Here is a 15891-nt window from a genome sequence, read left to right as displayed (position 1 = left end):
AGTGGCATTTTTGACCGTTTCTCGGAAGTCCAGAAAGCCACCCAAGCCATGAATCTCTTCCTGCCTCGTCGCGCTAGCTCCTCTGTAGGCCGCCCACGTGACCAGCCTCCTGCACGAGCCTCTTCACAGCGCCCAGCTCAGCAAAGCCAGACTTCTCAGCGTCGACAGGGCGGCCGCCCTAGAATGCGCTCAGACAGCCGCCGCAGACCGCCGCCCCCCCGCGGGCCTCGGCCTAAGATTGCGCTGAAACCTGAGCAACCAAAGTCCTCCTAGCTTTGTTAAGGAAACGACGGCTCAGTCCCGCCGCGGCGGACCACCGTCAAAGCTTCAGCCCCTGTCAGTCCCCTTCTCTCAGGCTACTGCAGTGGTGGATTCAGCAGCCAACAAGCCGGTGATACTGCCCGCTTGCCTGCACTCAAATGCCGTTTTCACGGCGACCCAAAGAAATCTTGTGAAAAGCAAACATGCCCTATGTGTAGAAAATGTGCCCACAATCCAGTGTTCACCCCTACACACAAGCATTACACTTCCCGTGTCCCTATCAGAGCCCACTCACATAAAGCAGGCACAGCCAGCTCGAGTGTTAGAGTCAATAAATGCGCCCACGAATCCGTGCGCGCGCCCCTTCTCTGCCCGCTCTGTCACACGGCCAGCAAACACCTCTCTGTATATAAGTCCCATGCCCTTGACTATGCTCGCACATCACTTCACAGATGTGACTCTTTCCCCATTCACCTCAATCGGGAAGTCACTCACAGAACAGCCTGTCCCTGCTGTCTGCGAGCAGTCATGCATAAGCACAGTAAGCGCACTCACACATTATGCTCAGCTCGCTGTGTGCGGCAATCAGGGCGACTTGGCCATTCACCCTCTAGCGTTACGCTTCAAAGCGTGGAAAGCTATCCCAGGGATATCCAAATGGGTGTTAAGCACAATAAAACAGGGCTATTTGCTACAGTTCGATCGCCGCCCTCCCTGCTTCAGAGCACGGCTTGAAACTACTGTGAACACAGAAGCAGCCTGCATGCTTCGTTCAGAAATAGCAAACCTTCTGTGCAAAAGGGCCATAGAGAGAGTGCCACCTTCTCTGAGCGAGTCGGGGTTTTACAGCCATTATTTTCTTGTCCCCAAGAAAGACGGCAGCCTCAGACCAATATTAGATCTCAGGGTTTTGAACAAGGTGCTCGCAAAAAGACCGTTCAAAATGCTTACAATCAGGAAACTCCTCGCGCATGTGCGCCAGGGGGACTGGTTTATTTCTCTCGATCTGAAAGATGCCTACTTTCAGATTCAGATAAATCCCGTCACAGGCCATTCTTGAGATTCGCCTCGACGGCCAGGTTTATCAATACACCGTCCTTCCGTTCGGCCTGTCTTTAGCACCCCGTACTTTCACGAAGTGCATGGATGCGGCGCTCGCTCCCCTGCGGAGTCAGGGCTTGCGAATTCTGAACTATTTGGACGATTGGCTGATTTTGGCACAGTCACATACGGAGCTTCTGTCTCACAGGACAGTTCTCCTCAGTCATCTGAACAGTTTGGGTCTTGCAGTCAATTGGACCAAGAGCTCACTACAGCCCAGTCAGGCAATTTCCTTCCTTGGAATAGAACTAGACTCCATGGCGATGACGGCTCGCTTATCTTCAGCGACTAGCCGCGTCCTTTCAGATGAACAGCCTCACGCCTCTGAAAAAATTTCAGAGAATGCTAGGTTACATGGCCTCAGCCGCAGCAGTACTTCAGCTGGGTTTACTGTGCATGCGCCCGCTTCAGCATTGGCTAAACACCCGCGCGTTTCGCCGGGCTTGGGCCACGGGCCGCCAGCCTATCAGAGTGACTCAGACCTGTATCTCAGCTCTGCAGCCCTGGGCAGTGGCCGAATGGTATCAGCGGGGAGTGACGATGGGAGCTGTATCTCGCCGAAAAGTCATCTCGACAGACGCGTCCAACACGGGTTGGGGCGCGGTCTGCGAGGGCTCTCCGGTTTTTGGCCTATGGTCAGTTCAGGAAAAGCTCCTTCACATAAATTGTCTGGAAATGATAGCGGTCGAGTATGCGCTCGTGCGCTTCCTCCTGGTCATTCAGGGTCACCACGTCCTGGTCCGTTCGGACAACAGATCTGTGGTATCCTATCTAAACCGTCAGGGCGGTGTCAGATCCAGGAACCTCTTCCATCTGACAAAACGCATACTGAGTTGGTCCCAGTGCCACCTGCGCTCGCTGAGGGCGATGCACGTGCCAGGCCACCTGAACGACGGCCCAGACAGACTGTCCAGAGACAATATTTCCCCAGGGGAATGGTCCCTGCATGCTCAAACAGTCCAGAAGTTATGGAGCATATTCGGCAGAGCAGAGATAGACCTTTTTGCGTCAGAAGAGAACTCTCACTGCCCAGTATTTTTCTCGAAAAGCGAGGACGCGCTGGCCCAGGACTGGCCCAACCGCCTGCTTTACACCTTCCCTCCCGTCTCGCTATCGCCACAGGTAATGCAGAGGATCAGGGAAACGCGTCACTCGGTGCTCCTCATAGCCCCGCGCTGGGAGAATCAGACATGGTTCCCGGAGCTTACGCAGCTGTCACTGACAGCTCGCGGCACCATCTGGCATCCCCACCCAGAGCGCTGGGCGCTGCACGCGTGGGTGATCAACGACTACTTGGACCAAGTGACTCCAAGGTCATTTTAAAGCCTAGACACGGCTATGTCCCCAAGGTGACCAGTACTCCTTTCAGAGCACAAATCATTTCCCTATCAGCGCTGCCAGCATACGCGACGCCAATCTCCTTTGCCCAGTCAGAGCACTGAGATTGTATACTGCGCGCTCCGCCTCTTTCAGACGCTCTGAGCAGCTTTTCGTTTCATTTGGAGGGCGCACCAAAGGTTTCGCCGCCTCGAAACAGACACTGTCTAGATGGATAGTGGACGCTATTGCTGCCGCGTACGCGTCAAAAGACCTACCAGCGGGATTTCCATTCACGACATATGTGTGGCAGTGGGCTGGGCTTCCCCCTCCTCCTTTGTCAGATTTTACAATCTGGAAGTGCCCGCCCTGCAGGCGAAACTACTAGCAGTTTAATACGCTACAGCTCCCCTGGTGAGCTGCACTGATGGGACACATTCCACACAGACCGGCACCGCCGCTCTGTCTTTTCCTTCCCACTATGTGCTTATGTATTACACACACACTGGCCCGCACTCTTGCCGGCCAAATATTATTCCCCCACTCACAAGGGCTCCCCGGGTCCCCCACCCCGGGGATCATGCAGTGGATGCTTGGCAGCACGGCGTTGACAATGGGTTCCCGTAGCGTAAGCTAGCTTACGCAATACGAGAGAACCTCTCGTAAGAGAACGAATCGGTTACCTTACGTAACCTCGGTTCTCTCTAGAAGAGGGAACGAGTATTGCGTAGCCGGCCATGCTCGCGCCACGAGCGATTTTCACTTCATTCAATGAAAACCAAGGTTCCAGCCTACGAACTTACGCTTATATGCACTCTAGCCACACCCATTTTGGTGGGCTTTGATACAGTAACGGCGCGGGCGCCTGTCATTGGACGCAAGTTCACTCAAGTTCGTCTATAGGCTGCAGCAGTTGCCGCAGAGCAACCTATGAGCTCGCTAGCTAGCCCGCTCAAGGTAAGCAGTTGCTGCACTGCGTTGACAATGGATACAAAATTAAGGATAATTTTTTGGCTTCAATATCTCAGAAAAGATGAATCTTTCACGTAGCGTAAGCTAGCTTACGCAATACTCGTTCCCTCTTCTAGAGAGAACCGAGGTTACGTAAGGTAACCGATTCGTTTTAACCCAACTGGGTCTGTTATTATAGAAACAACCCAATAAACATTAAGAATAACCCAACAGAATGACCAAATATGTTTAACCCAGCTAATGGGTAAAATAAATAACCCAAAGTTTTTTGGGGTGTATGAATATGTGGTCCATGTCTCTATCTTGAAGCCTCTTTGTTCTGCCCGCAGGCACAGCTTGCTTTATGAATATCTTGCTTTGAAGTCACATGAATGGGATTACCTTCCAGCTGTTGCAGTTTCCAAAGAAACACATTTATTTAGCATTTCTGCTGGGGCACACACTGCAAAAAAATAATATTCTGAATCAGTATTGTTGTCTAGTTTTCCAGTAAAAAGCATCGAAACATCCTTAAAACAAGATAAATTTACTTGAGAAGAAAATCGTGGAAAAAAATAAGACTTGTTTTCATAGAATATGTCTTGAATTACGTTTATTTTTCTTATCTCATCATTGGCAAATAATTTTTGTTTTCTTGTTTTGAGCATAAACCTCAATACATTGATTTATGTGAAACCAAAAATTCGAATTGGGTAAGAATAATCTAGACTTAAAGTCGGCATGAAATGTTATGACGTATTTCTGATTAAAATGTCTAATAACCTTATATCCATTGGTTGTAGATTGGACTGTGAAAAGTGTGCATTGCATACAGGAGTGAAGGCAGACCTGAATGCAAGTTTGCAGTTGACACACCCTTTCCACCACGCCCTACTTATTTGAGAATCGAATGATGATCTAACTGACAAAATTAATCTAGAACCAGCCCACAGCACATCGTATTTGCTTACGATGAGGACGGAGGCAAATGCAGATGAATGAGTAACAAATAGGCATGTCATAAAATATCGACATATTGGTTATTGATGGGCATGATATTTCATCAACATCATTTTGTGTCATCGATACATTAACATTAGACGGCATTTAAATTAGAAGCTTAACTTGCGTGGTTCCTTTTCACTCAGTTAGAGCTCCTTGCACAGGATACACACGCACACACACACAAATGTTATAAAGGATTTTGTACTGCTTCAAGAATGAACGAAGTGACATTGATTCATTTCCAGGTTAGTGTATGAAACAGGTTTAAATGTGCAATCATTAGAAATAATGATGCAATTTCTCTGTATGAAGCTTTGAAGAGGTTTCATTCAAGCTGTCAAACAAAAAATACATGCTTGTAACAGAAAATACATTGTGTAAGCTATAAGAAAGATACATATACAAAATATATCATCCACTGATGGCTAGAGTAAATAATCGTTGTCCTTTAGGTCAAATTGAATGGAAAACTATGCAAGTTGTTCTCTGTGGCACTGCAGATTTTTGAGCAACCTCCAGAGATGGTGAGTCCATGCTCTGTATGTTCCTTCATAGAAAATAATTGTTCCAAATTTTAGAACGCACCATGTCATCCATCAGACGCATCCAGTATGCAACCCCCCCTTTAATTTAACCTGCCACTCACACTTTTTTAAATTCAAGCCAATGGTCTAGTAACCAAGGTAGTTTGGGGTAGGAAACAGGAATTTTAAAAGAGAAACTGCCAAAAAAACACCTCTTCATCTCTGGATTAGCTGCTTTGACACCAGATTTGTTTACGTGACTCTTGAAGGAGCATGGTTAAAACGGACTAAAATCTTACTTAACTGCAGCTCAGCCTTGAATACTTTAGCAGAGAAGAGTCAGTAATATCACAGGAAGAGATTTTGATAAACTATTTTGCATTTAAATAGCAAATATGCATGGATGAATCGTTCACAATAAGACCAGTAACGTGCATTAATAAAATAAATAGGGGCATTCTGATTTCATGCTGACTTTATTATCAAAAAGCTGATGTGTGTACTTTCAGCACCACTAGCACCACCAAATGAAATCACAAAAATAAACACTGTTTTCAAACAGCTTTCCCTTCGTCTGTCACTGGTTGAACAAACAAACAGTCTCACCCCAATCTCTCCCCATTGGTTGAGTCAACGTTACTGTATCTGGCTTGGGATGCATAAACAAAAAGAGAAATTATTGATAGTAGCACAGAGGCACTGCTAAACATTTTGGAGAAATCAACATACAAATGGTTTAGTTGTAGTTGTCTTTGAGTTTAAGCTCAGATAGGATGAAGTTTTTTAACATTAAGAACATCAGGAGGCGTGACTAAGGAGGGGTGGTGACATGGACAAAAGACTCTACAATGTAAAGCTGGATTTACTCTATAGACTGTGCACAACCGAAAGAGCTAAATAAAGAAGATCACCTATTTTGTTTCTTTGACCTGTTGGGCATAGACATGCAGAGGAACCATTATTATAAATGCTTTTTATGTATTTTAACAGTCATTGTGGAATTTTATATTGTCTTTGAGTATTTGTAGTGGATGGGATTATGCCACCGCCTTGTAAGGGAAATGTGTTATGTGTTACCAAAGAAGACTGAGTGAGCAACAGGATCTGATCCACCCACCCAATGCTTTTAGTCTCACTACAAACGGTTTGAATGTTTGCTCCTATCATGCTGCAAAGGGATAATGCACAAGATGTGGCGAGGTGGGCTTCATGATTTGTTTTCATAACACGGCAGCCACCTGAAGTTTGTTTGCAGGTAATCTGGAAGGTAAGTATAATTACCTGCAAATCCCACCCTCCCCAGATCTAACAGGATAGGTGACACCACTACTCCTTGATAAGTGACTCAGAATCAATGTAAACTGATTTAAACTTAATTAACAAAAATATAAATTATACATAAATGTTTTAGTATTTGTTCTTTTTCTCCTTTATTTTCACAGGGAAATTCAATCAAGTATAATGAAATAAAATTGCACAAATATGAAATGAAGAAAATCAACAACTTTGAGACTGTTTCAGTTAAACTCCAAAACACACACACACAAACAAGCTTGTGTCACTCTTTGACCACACTAAAGAATCTCAAAAGGAAATCAGTTCAGTTCAAATTTGATAAATGCTCAGTTCATTTCATATTTGATAGACATTCACTTTCAAATTCAAAAGAATGATGTTCAGTCCTTTCTTTTCAACATACAGTCAATGAATGCACACAAAAGAACAAATATGTATCCTCTTCAGAAAGATTTAGTTCCATGAAGATAGATTTTGGCTTTCAAAAGATCAGTCTTTGATAATTGCAGATAGGGAAGCACCGATACCACATTTTCTCTTCCAATCGATTCCGATATCGGAAATCTCAGTACCGATACTGATCCCAATCCGATACAGTGTTGTTTTTTGCATAATCAGTTTATCAATATATCACAATCATGCACCTTTAACTTTTAAACCATCACACTTTTATTTTGACATTCTGAAATCTTCAGGAAGTCCTGTAAATATGTCTGTTTGTAGGCAAGTTCATAGTTGTTTACTTCGCTTCTTATTCAAATTCTGGTTTGAAAAAAAAAAAAAGCACCTCCAGTGCCATTCTAAATGCATATTATAAGTGAACCGAACTATCGAGCATCTACATCTGAGATGTTGTTGATGAGTAGTGCTCAAATATTGCACATGGTGTGATGGTTAAAAATAGCCACGTGTGAGTGCGTGCGTGTGAGCGTGCGTGTGTACTGCCCATTCAATAACACGCTGGAGCTGAGACTGCATTTTATATAGTAACTTATTAAACACAGCTTTTTGTGACTCACAGAGCTATTGCACATCTTCCAGTGGCTTTGAATAAAATGCAAGAGTCATATGAACTTCTTTAACACTAGAAGGGATTCTCTGTCATCAGACCATTGTGCTTTAAGAAAAAATAAATCTTTGCACTTGATCAAATTCCAGGGCCCTACTTTCTTGACTTTTCCTAGATATTCCTAGCTAGTTTAAAGGTATTTTGCTTCTAATTCTGTGAATTGATGGCCGCTTCATGTCCAAGCCATGTTAATTTGTGCTGTTCAAGGCTGAGATTCTCTTTTCTCCCAGCAGATGGCCAAGGGGCTCACTTGTAGTCCTACAATAATTTTTAATGTATGTGTGTAGTATATATATATATATATATATATACCTGTAAAGTGTATTATTTTATAACTAAATGCAATATATGTACATTGAAAATATAGACAGTACGCCTATAGTCTATAAATGTAAATAACGCAAGTATCTATGTGAATATATTGTGTATATGTTCATACATTTTTGTTATCAATTAATTTGATATCAATTGACAATAAAATACCATTCATGTTTTTTCAGTCTTTAAAAAAATATTTTCATAGAATTAATGTAATTCTTTAATTCTTTAATTATTATTATGATATAAGAACAATGATAATACGTTTTTTGTGTGTGCGCAATTAAGTCCAGTTTGTTCATGAACAGATTTCATATTTATAAAAAAAATGTTGGCCTATAAATGCTTATAGACTGAATTTATCAACATTCTGTCTATGGTTGATACAGATCCATTTGTCCTGGTAACATTGTCTTACATTTATTATTGGATATGCTTGTATATTTAGTTTGTATAATTTCATTCTCGTTTGGCATAAATTACGTTGTGATCGAAGGCTTGTAAAATAGTCACATAGATACTTGCGTTATATTAAAAATATAGGCTGCTATAGGTCTACTGTCTATATTTTTATGCATATTATGGCACAGCAAGCATTGGATTTGATACAAAACATTAATGAGATCGAATTGGAGGGAGAGGAATGTGAGGTGTTCACATTCAGACTGTACTGGCAACTCATTTCAAAAGGTTGCAAGAGATGGCATAGTATGGGTTGAACAAAATCCTGGCAACACTCGGGGTAGAGCCCAAGAGGCCAATATAATGTGAGAACCCCCAGGGCCAACATCTTATGCCAAGGACAATATTACAAGTCCATTGAGCAGCTTACTATGTTTGATTGACACAGAAATGTGGCAAAACATACGAATGTACACTGATGTGGAAGCTGGGCGGAATAATGCTGAAATGTTCGAACTGACAGATGATGAACTAAAAGCCTTTGTTTGTCTCGTTTATATGATAGGTGTTATGGGAGGCAAAAGCTTGAGATTGGGTGACTTTTGGTCTAATGAATTTGGACACTCTTTTATCGAAGAGACAATGTCACGACAGATATTCAGAGATATCTGCGCTTTAATAACAAGAACACGAGAGCTGCACGCCTTGTGACAGATAGATTTGCCATGATATCTGAGATATTTGACACATTTATGAACATCATTGCTTCATACACACCCGGTGAGAACATAACAGTTGATGAACAACTGTTCCCTACCAAGGTGCGCTGTCGTTTCACACAGTACATGGCCAATAAACCGGACAAATTTGGCATAAAATTCTGGTTGGCTACTGATGTTGAAATAAAATACATGCTGAACGCACATCCCATTCCAGGAAAAGACGACAGTAGGCCGGCTGGTCAGCAGTTATCGTACAATGTTGTCATGCATCTGGTCGAGCCTTTCCTGGGAAAGGGAAGAAATGTAACTTCATCTCGTTGCAACTGGCAAACTATCTTTTGGTGAACAAAACCACCATTGTTGGCACAAGTCAGAATCAGAATCAGCTTTATTGCCAAGTATGCTTACACATACAAGGAATTTTGTCTTGGTGAAAGGAAAACAGCAGCAAGACATAGATAATAATACAAAAATAATAATTATACATACACGTTCTCCAAACACAGTTACACATACCCAGTGCAAATCTAGTACAAATCTGTTATATAATTACAACAAAATAAAAATTACAGCTGTAGTAGCAGCAGATCAAGGACATTAGCCAAAACAAAAGCTTTGACTGCCCACATTAGCATTCCATTTTGTGTGTGTCGGAGAGGGGGTTGGGATTAGAGGTCTTCACCTGAGGACCGGAGACCCGACCCGGGACCCATACAGGTTCAGATCCACCTTTTATATGGTCAGCCTGGTCCAGGTCGGGTCCCATTCTAGTGCTTTGGGTCCCGGGTCTGTTTAACATTATGTGTAATACCACAGTCGATCCGAGAAGACCCAGCCGTGATCAGACAGTGCTGATAATGATGGTGCTTTGTGTGTGTGTTGTGACTTGCAACATTTTAAAATTAGGATGATAAAGTGTGGGCGGGAAATAATGTGAAAAACAGAGAGGAGCCACATTGAGGTGTGTGACATCGAGCAACGAGCAACCATTATTATAGTTCAAAAGGGCAAACTGTTGAAGTTATCTTATGCGAGATACAAAAAAACTGCAAAGCTGATCCGTGACGGCAAGTGGACTTTTGGTCTGATACCCCTCGTACCATTCCGTAAAGGACATCTCGCTCCCTGGGTTGTCCGTCTCAGTGCTTGGGCTGAGGTTATTGTCTGCCATTCGCATCCTGAACAGCCTCAATGCCACAGCAGACGTGCTGTCACGGGAGGCAACATTCAGCGGAGAGTGGAGACTATACCTCGAAGTGGTTTAACTGATTTGGAGTCAATTCAGCAAAGCACAGGTAGACCTGTCTGCTTCCTAGGAATCCTCCCACTGTCCAGTCTGGTATGCAATGACAGGAGCCCCCCTCGGCACAGACTGAGCCTACTTGCACAGACCCTGTGCAAGGTCAGGAGGATGAGGAACAAGTCACCCTTGTGGCACCGTATTGACCCACCCAGACTTGGTTCTCGGACCTCATGCTCCTCGAGACAGCACCTCCCTGGCAAATTCCCCTGAGGAAGGGCCTTCATTGTCAGCGACAGGGCACCATCTGGCACCCATGCCCAAACCTCTGGAGCCTCCACGTCTGGTCCCTGGATGGGACACAGAAGACTTAAGTGGTCTACTGTCAGCAGTGGTAAACACAAACACTTCTTCTACAAGGCATCTGTTTTCCCTGAAGTGGCGTGTGTTCACTAAGTGTTGTTCATAGTGAAGAACCCCAGAGATGCACAGTCAGGTCAATGATTTCCTTCATGCAGGAGTAGCCTGAGGGGCAGCTGGCCCCCTCCACCCTGAAGGTGTACATAGCTGCTATAGCAGCGCACCACGATGCAGTTGAAGGTAAGTCCCTTGGTAAGCACGACCTGATCATCAGGTACCTGAGAGGTGCCAGGAGGCTGAACCATCCTAGTATGCATCTCTTTCCCTCATGAGACCTCTCTGTTGTCCTTCTGGACAACACGCAGAGCTTTAGATGCTCGGAGCAGCTCTTTGTCTGCTTTAGTGTACAGCGGAAAGGGAACGCTGTCTCCAAACAGAGGCTTGCCCACTGGATCATAGACACCATCGCATTAGCCTACCAGACCCAGGCCATGCCCACCCCCTTGCAGGTTTGATTACATTCTACAAGGAGTGTTGCATCCTTGTGGGCACTGGCCAATGGCACCTCTCTAGCAGACACCTAGGCAACACCCAATACCTTCGCGAGATTTTACAGTCTCCGGGTTGAACCGGTTTCGTCTTGTGTTCTTTCAGGTACGAACATGTAGAGTTTGGTAATACAGAATAGCTGGCCATGTGTTTTGCTTGTGTTTTGCTTTTATCCCCAGCTGAGTTCACAAAGTCGTCCTTCCTCCCTAGCCTCATGGCTCGTGAATTTGGCGGGGGAGTTAACAGCCAGACCCACTATGGATATTAATATGCCCTGTACAGGGATAGGTGCTGCACAGGTATTGATTACTCCTGTAACCCCCTGTGATGTATTTTCTATGGTACGGTCTCCCTGTCTGTAGACCCACATCTTCCTTGGGCAGATCTCTCTCTCCCTTTCAAGGCAGGACTTACCACTGCACCTCTTCCATGTGCGGCTGGTGAGCCCATGTGTTATATTGCCACGTTGACCTCCTCTTTTGGGCAGGATGTGGTCTCTGCGGGACTTTTCCCCCTTAAAGAATAGTAAAGGAAAAGAACACTTTCCCCCGATGCATATAATAGCTTTAGATGGCCCCAGTTGAATCTAATACTCTGTGGAGAGAAGAAATAGAGAGAAAAGGCTGCGGCTAGCATGGCCTACTCCCATGCTAGTTACATCAAGTCCTCCCCTTAGGGATGTGGGGAACTACATGATGTCTTTTGGGGAGATAGGGGAGGTTACGTTCAGTCTGATGCACCTGCGTTTACAAATGCAACAGCTTGCTTGCACCTGCATCGGCAGTTCATGTAACATGGTTCAGCTGTTGTGGCATTTTTCTATAGGGACCCCTATTGTCTCTACATCGACACAACGTCGAGTAAGTGGCAGAAAGGAAATGTCTCGGTTACTGTTGTAACCTCCATTCCCCTCCGTTCTCCGTTTACCAGTGTGTTGCTTGAAATTAGTAAAGGATCTATATTGCACGTTTAATGTATTGGAATGAGGTGCTAAATTATGCCCAGAGGATGGCAGGGTAATATCTTTTCACCCAACTACCTTTAGCAATTGTCGGCACCCATACTAGAGCACCCATACTAGAGCGGTGTCTAAACAAAAGTTCATACAAAATAACATTTGAAACCCCTTACATTTTGATGATTTACATCAATTATTTTCTGTATTGTGAAAGGTGTATTGGTGTTGGTATGTATTTTGGGAGTTTGAATGTCCTGTTGTGTTATGCGACTATGATACCATGTGACTTGTATTACTTAAGATGGCTCCTATGTTTGGTATGGCAATAAAGTTCTGAGGAAGGTCACCTGTGACCAAAACTTTTCTTAACTTCAGTAAACTTACACTTATTTTGCATTTAGTTATTAGTCTTTCTATTACAACAACAATGGGCTTCTTTATGCAAATGGATGTCTAAATTTTTGTGGCCTACGTACCTGTGAATTGTTTTTTGGACTTTTTGAAAGGCGTGGCGTTACTTAGAATTTTTTCAACATTGAAAGCATCTTGGTTACAGATGTAATCTCCCCCCTGTTTGAGGGAATGAGACATTGTGTTGATGTAGTGACAGTAGGGGTTCGATCATGAGAGCCCCAATCACCTTTTCTTTATTCAGAAAAGGCCAATGAAAACTGACGAGTGGAATTTCTCACTCATTCAGAGTTATGCTGAGGAGCCAGAGAGAGTCCCTGCCATATCAGCGGTCGGCCCAGTGCCGCAGCAGGAGGAACACAACGTCTCGTTCCCTCCATCAGGGAACAGAGGTTACTTCTGTAACCAAGATGTTCCCTGTCTGTCACTCACTCAAAGTTGTGTCAATATAGTGGCAGTATGGGTACCTATACGAAACTGAAAGGGGAAAGGCGCAAGTGCAAGCGATACACCCGAACGGCCGCCCGGTCTACCTGCTGTTACCCTGTAACACTTGGGTCGAAACCAGTTCTATGCAGAGGTTGTAAAATCTCACAAAAGTATTGGGTGTAGCCCAACCCGCTGCTCTAAATATGTCCATTAGAGAGGTGCCCCTTGGCAGTGTCCAGGAGGACGCAACACCTCTTGTGGAGTGCGCACAGACTTCCAAGGGACAGGGCAGGTCTTGGTATTGGTAAGCCAAGAAAATAGCATCTACAGTCCAATGGGCCAGCCTCTGTTTGGAGACAGCTTTCCCCTTCTGCTGACCTCCAAAGAAGACAAAGAGCTGCTCTGAGTATCTAAAGTCCTGCATGCGGTCCAGATAGATCTGCAGGGCATGCACTGGACATAGCAACAGCAAGGCCAGGTCTTCTGCCTCTGAGGGGAGTGCTTGCAGGTTCACCACCTGGTCCCTAAAAGGAGTGGTGGGAACTTTGGGCATGTAACCGGACCGGGGTCTCATGATCATGTGCGAGTGAGCTGGCCCAAACTCCAGTCATTCGCTGGTGACAGAGAGCACTTGTAGGTCCCCCACCCTCTTGATAAAAGTGAGCACCACCAAGAGGACCATCTTCAGAGACAAAGTGCAGTGATTGGCCTACTCCAGGGGCTCAAAGGGGATTCTCTGAAAGGCATGTAGGACCAAAGATAGATCCCAAGAGGGAACTAGGCATGGCCTAGGAGGATTTAATCTCCTCGCGCACTTGAGGAACCTAGTGATCAAGTCGCGCTGTCGTGAAGGCCTCCCATTCAGTGGCTTGTGATATGCTGCTATGGCAGCCACGTACACCTTCAGGGTAGAGTGAGAGAGCCATCTCTCCAGCCCCTCCTGTAGGAAGGACAGCACAGACCCAAGAGTGCATCTCCATGGATCTTCTGTAGACACCGATAAGCCCCCCTTATGAGCCTTCTCGGCGACACGCATCTCAGCAAATTTGAGCCACAGGTGCTGCTCTTGTCCCACCAAAGTGGACATCGTCTGACCCAGGGCGCGCGTCATGACCTTCGTCGCACGGAGAGCGAGGTCGGTCAAGGTGCGCAGTTCCTGCATTAGCCCTGGATCAGCGCTACCCTCGTGCAAATCTTTGAGCGACTTGGCCTGGTGGACCTTCAGGATGGCCATGGTGGCCAGGGCAGAGGCGGCCTGACCTGCAGTATTGTAAGCCTTCACCACTAGGAACAAAGAAAACTTAAAAGCTTTGGAAGGGAGCCTTGGTCAGTTCCTCCAGGTGGCTACGCCCAGCGGGCATAAATGCACCGCAACAGCGACTCTACCTGGGGAAGTTCGACATATCCCTTACCCCCACCGTCGAGGGTAGTCAGAATTGACGAGCCGGAGATGTGGGTACAGTCAGAGAAATGTGCCTTCCATGATTTTGCGAGCTAATCATGCACTTCCGGGAAGAAAGGCACCAGGTCGGGGCGCAGCTATGAATTGCACTCCGAGCCCAGAAACCAATCATCTAGCCACGAATGCTCATGGCAGGGTTGAGGGTTCCACTCTCACCGCAAGCACGGCTGCCATCTCAGCATCCGCATCATCCTGAGCTCTACCACCTGAGGGCTGAAGCTCAAGAGATTCATCTGATTCCGATAGCAGCAGCCCACTCTCCGATGCTGCGACCAAAATCTTATCCTCATCACGAGCACCAAACAAGTCATTAAATCTGCCCAGAAGTGGACCGCCTGCCCCGTTCGTAAAATCTACTGGGCATGTTGGAGGGTGGAAGGACTGTGGGGAATGACCCGACGGAAGCGCTCCCATCTCTACATCCAAATCACCCGTGGGCTTGGTTTCCCACCCAAGACGGACTGGGCCAGGAACCAGCCATGGTTGCTCTCTGCTTCATGAAGAAGGAAGAGAGCCAAGACTGCAACATTCTCATGGGCATGTTCTAGCAATGAGAACATGACCCCTCCACAAAACCTGCCTCAGCGTGGTGGCGACCAAAATAGTCGAGGCTGATTTTGTGGCCATCCTGTTGGGAGAGATAATGGTAGCATCCAGTAGCACAAAGGCGAAAGGTCATCTTTAAAAAGATGCTAGCCAATTGTGCGAGCTCTTTCAGAAGGATATATACTCTTTTTTTTTTAAATATACTCTTTCTCTTTACAAGTCATCGAAGCACTCAGGGGAAGCACGACACTCGTCCGTGCTAGACTGACCACTGTAATGCACCATAGATCCAGATGACAGCAAGGTGAGAGGACAAACACACACACATACACACACACACACACACACACATGTGTTTGGCTCTGAAGAAAATATCTGAATGAGTGATGTACACCATCTCCTTTTGCACCTATATGTCCGGGGGTGGAGTGTGGCACGCAAATTCCACTTGCCAATTTTCATTGGCCTTTTCTGAATAAAGCAAAGGTGATTGGGGCTCTAAAGATCGAACACCAAGTGTCACTACATCGACACAACATTTAGTGAGTGACAGACAGGGAACATAACAGCTTTAAAGACCTTTTAGATATTTTTTTTTACTGGGAATAAATTTTACTTAAAGGTGCACTCAGTAATTTTTTAATTTGTCGTCTTGGATTTACACTAAAATCTAGTCGTGTGAATGTAGCATCATTCAAATGCAATTGCTCCCAACCGTTTTTTTTTCTAGTTGGGAGAGAACGCATGGAAATTGTCGGTGCTCGTGTGGTCGTGGCTCACATCGTGTGAGAGGAATTATGAGCGGAGCCGAAATGCTAAAAAGCGGCTCATGATCTCCTGATAATTTTTTTAAATGTTTAAAAAATCACAGATTTGGTGGTCTACCTGAATCAATCAGTATAAGGTGTTACAACTTGCACGAGTGTAAGCTTTTTCACATTTGGAGAAAGTGGTAGTGTTATAATTGTAT

Source organism: Xyrauchen texanus, chromosome 34, assembly GCF_025860055.1.
Source record: "Xyrauchen texanus isolate HMW12.3.18 chromosome 34, RBS_HiC_50CHRs, whole genome shotgun sequence".
Taxonomy (NCBI): domain Eukaryota; kingdom Metazoa; phylum Chordata; class Actinopteri; order Cypriniformes; family Catostomidae; genus Xyrauchen; species Xyrauchen texanus.
Note: the sequence above shows the minus strand (reverse complement) of the source record.